This window comes from Carcharodon carcharias, chromosome 2, assembly GCF_017639515.1.
Source record: "Carcharodon carcharias isolate sCarCar2 chromosome 2, sCarCar2.pri, whole genome shotgun sequence".
Classification (NCBI taxonomy): domain Eukaryota; kingdom Metazoa; phylum Chordata; class Chondrichthyes; order Lamniformes; family Lamnidae; genus Carcharodon; species Carcharodon carcharias.
In genome coordinates, this window is record NC_054468.1 from 75,635,046 (window position 1) to 75,643,478 (window position 8,433).

Sequence of the window (8,433 nt, forward strand, 5' to 3'; positions counted from 1 at the left end):
GGGCATGTTGAGAAAGTATTTACTAAAGCATATTGGATCCTGGGCTTTGTAAATGGGAACATAGGGCAGGAATTTTCATTCAGCGTGCAGGGGCGGAACCGACACGCTGACACATAAAATGATGCGTGATGATGTCGGGCGTGCATCCCAACATAATCGTGCAGTCCTGCAATATTTCATTTTGCTGGTGTGTGCCAGAGTTGGCTGCGCGCCTGCCGATATGTAAATGGGCTATTAAGGTCATTAGAAATGTAATTGAAGTAATCGTTAATGTTACCCGTCCAACTTTAAGGTTGGTGGGCAGGCGAAAAGGCTAAGTGGCCTTCGCGTTTTTTAGGAAACCTCATCCATGAGCGGAGTGAGGTTTCCTAAAGCTTTTATTAAATAATTTTTTTAAAATTCCTAAATATCCAAACATGTCCCATCTCATGTGATACAGTTAAATGAGGGGACATGTTGAAATAATTTTTTTACACCATTTATTTAATTATTTCCATATCGATTCAATCCCCCTGAGGCAGCTCCGTGCCTCAGGAAGATTGAAGCACTCTGTCGTGCGCATGCCCGAAACAGCGCTGGCCCCGACTTTCCCTCCCCCCCCACCCGCCCACACAGGTAGCACTCAGCACTACTGCTTGCGTATTATGCTGGGCGGGCCTTAATTGGCCCACCCACGTAAAATGGTGGCTCCATGACCGCCACCTGAAAAATTCAGGCCATAGGGTACGAAAAGAAAGAGGTTCTGATAAATCTTTATAAAACACTCGTTTGGCCTCAGCTGGAGTATTTTAACAAGTCCTGGGCAGTCCACTTTATGTCAATTTATATGGGAAGGATGTAAAAGGATTAGGGAAGGTACATAAGAGATTCGCAGGAATGGTTCCAAGGATGAGGAACTTCAGCTACGTGGATAGGTTATAGAAGGTGATGCTGTTCCCCTTGAGAAGATAAGATTGAGGAGGTTTGATAGAGGCATTTAAAATCAAAATTTGGACAGGGTAGATATGTAGCAACTGTTCCCATTGACGGAAAGGTCAAGAATCAGAGGGTACCAATTTAAGGTGATTGGCAAATGAAGCAATGGCAGCATGAGGAAAAACTTTTTTTATGTAGCAAGTGGTTAGGATCTGGACTGCAGTGCCTGAGAGTGTGGTGGAGGTAGGTTCAACCATTGCTTTCAAAAGGGAATTGGATAATCCAATCTTCCTTTACATCTCTTTTTCCTCTTTCTCCACCTGATTTGACATTGAATTCTCCCACTCTAATTTACACATCCTGCTCATTTTCTTCACTGATGCGTAAAATGACACTCGTGACACCAGGTGTGCATCCCGATGTCACTGCGTGTCATTCTGATTTTCAGTTTGGCGAGCACACAGTCGACTCTGATGCGTGCCTGCTGAACTGTCAAAGGCCTATTAAGACCATTTAAAAACTAATTTAAATACTTAATGGAGCTGCCTGTCCAACCTTAAGGCTAGCGGGCAGGCGAAGAGCCCAGGCGGCCTTTGCATTTATCATAAAACCTCATCCATGGGTGGGATGAGGTTTCATAAAGTGTTTATAAATTGAATAAAAATTTTTATTAAAGTTCGTTGACATGTCCCAGCTACATACGACTTCCAGGGCTTCCTGTGAGCCCTTTCCGATTATCAGGGCTTCCCTTGAGCCCTCTTTGAGATTCTTCTGCTGTGCTTCCATTCTACTGTTTAAGACAGTCTTCATTTCTTCATGTTGCTAAATGGTTACACATTCCTTCTGCATTTGAATCAATGGTTCTTTCAACTGTTTAATTTATTGTTGCCCTCTCTCTGAGGTCTCTTATTGACTTCCACAGAGTTGCCCCCTCTCTGGAATCTCTTCTAATTTTGTGTTCATAGCCATTTTTCTTGTATTTACCACCTTAAATGTATTGCTTCTTTAAGAGCAGTCACCGTTTTTTTTTACCTGGACTGTCTCTGCAGCTGTTGGCTTTCTGTGCTGTTTTTGAGTTTCCCATGCTTTTCGTGTTTTGGCAGACTCACTGGCAAACATGGCAGCTTTTATTACTAACTCCGCAGGTTCTTTTGATGTTGGACATCCTGCACTCACCACCAATTTCTCAAGGGGAACTAGGGATGGGTAATAAATGCTGGTCCTAACCAGCGAAGCCCATGTCACGTGAATGAATTAAACAAAAAACTTAGGGAGACCCAGAAGCCTTGTGGACTGATTGGGGCCATTTTTTTTTAATTTAAAGTGCAGCCCTGATTGCCCCTTTGTTTTAATTTTTAACTCAGCAGTCTTTATTTTCTTACTGCACACTGCAGGTTGTTTTTAAACCTTTTTTTACTTGCAGTTGTGTGCCAGCTTCTCTAACCTGCTGAGCCTGCCACCTATTTTATAACTAGGTACAGATTCTCTTTTTATTTTTTGCCTCTGCAGGTCCTTTATTTTTAAACGTTGGGAGTTCTGTAGGAGATTTCTCAGCGATTTGGATTGGGGCCCATTTTTTTAAACTTAAAGTGATAGCACTTATGTTTCTTCTGTTTGAACTCTGCAACATACATGGTGAATATATCTTCCTTTTCTTATGTTTAAACAAGATACTCACATTCACTGGGTGAGGGACAATGCTGGGCCTGATGCCATCCTCATCGCCAGTCTGTTAGACTTGATTTTCCAAACAGGTTTCTTATTAGAAACATCAAATTTTATTTACAGGCTGCAGCAGCAGTTACATGCTTCCATCAAGCTCCATAACTAGAAGAATAATTCCCACATTAAGGCTCCCGAGCTTAGAACTGATTTGTTCACACAGTCATGTGACGCTATACAACACAATAAGTTTTAAAGCTACAGTCACTACATTACTTAAAGCTACAATTATTACACCAGTAATAGCTGTAAACCAGGAGGTGGACAGGACATGGCATCTTGGTGGAATTACAATCACTAGGGAAGTGGATGCCTGCCAAAGTCATCACAGACAGGGTGTCACAGTCAGCAGGCTGCCTCCACCTCCGCTGTGGATGTCCGGGGAGCACAAAGACGTAGCGGCAGGGTAAAGGAGAATTAGCTGCACAGCCTGGGCACAGGTGTTAACCACTTGTACAAAATGTTCACTATTGTCAATAAACTCCAAAGAATCACTCCCTACCTATGGCTCCTTGTTCTGATGAGTAGTGTTCTTGTCACTCAGATGTGGAACCTTTCTGCACAAGATCAAAGGTAGATGTCTCAGTCCAGGGCCTCTTCCCTGTGCTCTGTGTAGCCTTCAAATTACAGTGATGGTCCAGCCTCACACTCCCTGGAAACTTTACTGATGCCTGCACCTCAACAGTGCTGGTCATTGCTGTCAGAATCTAGTGGGCAGGTGCCACAGAGTTCTCTCATAAATCTCTGTGTGCGGTCAGTACCTTTAAAGTGGGGCTGGCCCCCATCACACCTGCATCTGCGACCAGTGATGTTGTGCCCCAGTCTTGAAGGGCTGAGTTGCTGAAGGTAGACAAGTGTCTAGTTTCATGGCTGCGTCTCCAAGATGGCCCTGATTATGGAGCGCAAGTGATCTGCCCTCAGCCAGAGAGGAGTCAGACATTTTCAGAGGCTATATGAAGATCTATGGAGTGTCCTCACTGCATGTTATCATCATCCTCCTGCGATCGAGCGACTATTAGGGCCTCCACTCCATCTCATGACAGGAGCATTCTCACAAAGGGTATTGGTACTGCGATAAGCCAGACTGGAGTCAAACATTCACAACTGCAATCTGCGGATCTACAAGGACACCTCACTGCATGTTGTCATCATCCTCCACAAATCTGGCAGCTATGAGGGCCTCCCCAGTGCACCTGCCTCATCTAGCCAGTGCAAGAGTCTCATCCCTGTCATCATCACCACTGAGGACCCCCTCACCCTCATCCCCATCAGCGTCCTCCTCATCTCCTCCTCAGTCAGCTCTCACCCCATTGCAACGCCAGGTTATAAAGTGCACAGCAGATGACAATGATGCGTGGCACCCTCTGTGGACTCTATTGCAGGGCTCCACCAGACCGGTCCAGGCACCTGAACCTCATTTTCAGCATCCCGATGGTTTGCTCCACCAAGTTGTGAGCTGCAGCATGAGCCTCGTTATAGCGTCGCTCTGCTGCAGTCTGAGACTGTCACATGGGTGTCATCAGCCACGTCCTCTGCGGGTAGCCCTTATCCCCAAAGAACCAACCCTGCAGCCTCTGTGGATCCTGGAAGACTGCAGGGATCTGCGAGCGACTCAGAGTGTAGGCGTCATGCACAGTCCCTGGAAACCGTGCACAGACCTGCAGGGTGTGTTTCTGGTGGTTGCACACTAGCTGCACATTCAGTGAGTGGAAGCCCTTGCAGTTGATGAAGTCTACCGTGTGTTGTGATGAAGACCTGAGCGCCACATGAGTGCAGTCAAATCACACTCAGCACCTGTGGGAATCCCAAGATCAGGGTGAATCCAATGGCCCTTGCATCCTGACTGTCCCGGTCCCGGGCAAAATGCACCAAATTGTGTGCCATGGAGAAGATGGCATCCGTGACCTCAGGGATGCATTTGGATTGTGAGATCCCACAGAGGTCATCTGTGGAGCCCTGAAAGGAGCTACGGGCATAGAAATTGAGCATCACGGTCACTTTCACAACCACTGACAGTGGATGCCCTCCATGTCCCCGCGGCACCAAGTCCTGCAGTAAGTGGCAGATGTGAGCCACCAGGTCCCTAGACATGCACAGTTGTCAGCGACACTGGTTCTCAGTCATCTACAGGAATGACAGGCGGCGTCTATAGACCCTGGGTGTTGCTAGGCACTGACCAGCCACGGCTCACTGTCGCTCCTGGTGTCCCCTCTTCATGAGATTGCTGCTCCAGCCTTTGTTCTGCCAGGTGCCTCAGTTGCTCTCTCCTTCATCTTCCACGGTCTCTGTAGGCCATCAGGCAGACAGCTAGGTCACCAGGATCCATGATTCTGATGTGGTCCTCCTGCAGCATGAAAAAGAGAGACGTGGTTATCATGGCTGTACTTAGGACCTTTCCTGGCTCTATGTGACCACCCCTTAATGCTTCCCGGAGAATGCTGGTCACCCCTCGGATGGCTGGAGACGAGTGCCCTGCATGACTGCCCTGTCAATCGATGACATGGGGGACACTGATCCAAACCAGGAAGGATGCTGAGATTGCAAGGGACTGTGAGCGCCTCCAGCAGTGACTGCTACATGGCTAGCGTTGGCGAGGAGATTGTACAACGCGTGAAGTCTAACTCCTCCATGGTCCAATAAAGTGGTGGCGGACTTGAAGTCTATGCCTGTTAGGGTGCGAAGCGGTGGAGGGAGGATAAGGTATGGAGCACTTGGTGGTCCTTTGGGGCCTCCACATTGCTTGCATGGGCAGACAGGCTAGAAGCCTGACCCTAATCATTTCATTGTGGTTGTGCCTGATCTGTCTTAGTTGCAGAGGCATGGTCTGTTTATGCAGGTGTCCCTAATGTGTGGCCATTTCCCTCACTCATCCTGCTCCCCCCACCTGTGGGTGGGATTTAGCACCAGGGCAGCACTTGACCCCCCCACCCCCTCAGCAGTCGCCTCTGAGGCTGGCCAGCACTTGCCCCCTGCCCCTCAGCAGCTGCCTGCAGGGCCAGGCATCAGTTTCCCCCACCCCCCTGGCACCTCAATGGGCGAGCTATGGTGAAAGCTGCTGCTCACTCACCTCAGTTCCCCCCAAACTGAAGTTTGCCAAGTGCACGTCGCCTGTGTGCTGTTGTGAAGCATGTCGGCGTGCTTTCCCGCTGATGTGGATGGACAATGCAGCGGGGTTCCAAGAACCTAGTGGGATGGCCTTTTAATTATATGCTAATGCATTACAGTTAGCTCCCTGCTGACCGAACAGCGAGCTGAGTGGAAGATTGCGATCTACCTTCACGTTATTGTGAAGTGGGTTCCTCCATATTTTCAGCGCAAGCCATTTATCACGCCCACCACCAGCGGGCTCAGAAAATTCCGCCCAATGTTGCTATTTAACTGGTATTAATTAATGATTCAGGAATTGTAAAAGACATGGAAAATGTGGCACCACTTGGGGATAGTGACCTCAGAAAGGTAAGGTTTAATATAATTTTGGATTCAGCAATACCTAGAGCCAGGAACCAGGTGCATAATTTTGAAAGGGCTAAATTTGATTAAACGAGGGAACAACTAAAATTAATAAATTGGGGGAGGCTGTTTAATAAACATTCAGCAAAAGGAAAGTGGAGAACTTAGAAGGTATGTATAATGTTGGATATACATGATTAATGCAAAACCAAGCAGATCAAAGGAAACATGACCATTAATTGATTCACAAGCAATGTAAAAACAATAAAAAGGAAATAAGCCCTCTACACACCAGCAGGGAGAGAGAAGAAGCAGTTCATTGAGTTGAATTTATGAAAATGTTGAAATTCATTTAAAAAGTGATCAGGTGCAGAGAGAGATTTAGAAAGCAGCATAGCAGCTGAGGTTGAGGAAAATGGTAAAATGTTCTTCTAGTGTCACAACATCAAGAGGCAGTCAGAGAATGAGTTTGAAACTGAGGGACAGAAAATTAATCTAAATACTACTTTCTCCAGACATTGATGAGGTAAAGTATGAGCAAGTATGAATATGAAGATACTCTTTCTAAGGAGGGGCCTAAATATGATTTTTTAAAAATCAATCTCTAGGGAAAACTGCTAATTATCCCAGGGTACTGAGAAAGGCGGTGGGGGTGGAGTGGTGGGGGGTGGGGGGGGGAGGTGTGCAGTGATTACTAAGGCACTGACAGTCCTTGTGAGGGAGTGATTGGATTTTGTTGAAGTACTAGAAGATTTGAAACAGGTGAATATTCAAAACAGGTAACAAAACAGATAGAGGCAACTATCGGCCCAATAGTCTCCCTTTTACTCCATGTAAAATTTTGAAATTGATCAAAGTAAACTTGAAGGTTAAGGGCATCTGTACAAGAATAGCCGAGTTAACAGCAAACAGCATGGATTCCGAATGGGAAAATCCTGATTGCCTAACTTCCCTGAATGATAACTTAATTGGATGGATTAACCCAATGATGTGATGTACTCAGCTTTCAAAATGTTTTTGACAAAGTCCTAAACCAATGGCTATGAATTAAGCACAAAGCCAGGGGATTCAGAATAAACCTGTCTGTAGGGTGGGAAATTATGAGTACTCATTGAGGAGCTATGTCAGTGTGAGAAGGGGCAGAGAATCTTGTGTGTGGTGCCTCAGGGTTCAGCACTGGGACCAATGTTATTACAAATTTATATAAATAACCTGGGATACAGAAACATGATGAAAAGTGATCAAAATTGCTGAATATACCAAACCACGAAGGAAGATGGAACCAGATGAAGCAGCTTAGAAATTTCAGAACAGCAGAATAAAATATGTAATGGGCAGAAGAATCATCCTCCCCCAAAAGTTTTTAGTCATTGTCACATCGCTGCTGTGTACAAACTGGGTGCCACATTTTCCTCTAATACAACAGTCACTATAATTAGGAAATTAGTTCATTGGTGGAAGAATTGTGACACATGGTCATTACAGAAATATAAGTTCTTTATTTTTTAAAAAATCACTGGGCAGGGAAGCATTAGGATCACTCTGGAGAAATGGATGGAAATGGGATGAAACCCTACCTCATCTGTATTTATGGAGATACAATCTCAGAATCTGTTAATATGTACAATAACTGCCACTAGTCACTAGAGATTCCTAATTGATGTTGATGTTATGAAGTTGGAGGTTTAGAATCTATAAAATTCCCTGCAAATTACAGTTTAGAAACGGGACCATTAAAGGCGAAACTTGGTGTTTTCTAACATTAGGAGAAAACTACCACAAAATAGAGAACCCTGAGCGGACTTCAGACTGAAGGGGTTGGAAAACGGCTGTGTGTGTCTGAATGGGATACTGAGCCGCACAGAAATTCCTGTGACTGTAAAGTGACTCCTCTTAGTTACTGGTAATTAACAAACTGCTCGCTTCAGGGAGTGGCAGGAAACAACCAAATTTACAATCAAATCTGTGACTTCCTTTGCAAAGGCGGCATTCGGTGCTGGCAATCTTATATCTTGAAGGAATACGTTTAACGTGCGAAGTTTAGTTGCATTGGTATTAATTTATCAATAATCGTCCAGCATTCTCAGTCAACACCAGGTATAAAACACTTTAAGCCTTTTCAGAAATAAAAACAGAAAATTATGGAAAATCTCAGCAAGGCTGGCAGCACCTGGGGAGACAGAAACAGAGTTAATGTTTCGATTCTGTACGACTTCTTCATAGCTAAAGAAAAGTATAGATTCCTCCAACATCGAAAATGCAATTCCTTTTAAAATATTTTAAAACATTCCCCCACGTGCCTGTTTCAGTTCGTTTGTACCCAGAGCCGATATTAACTGAAATTGA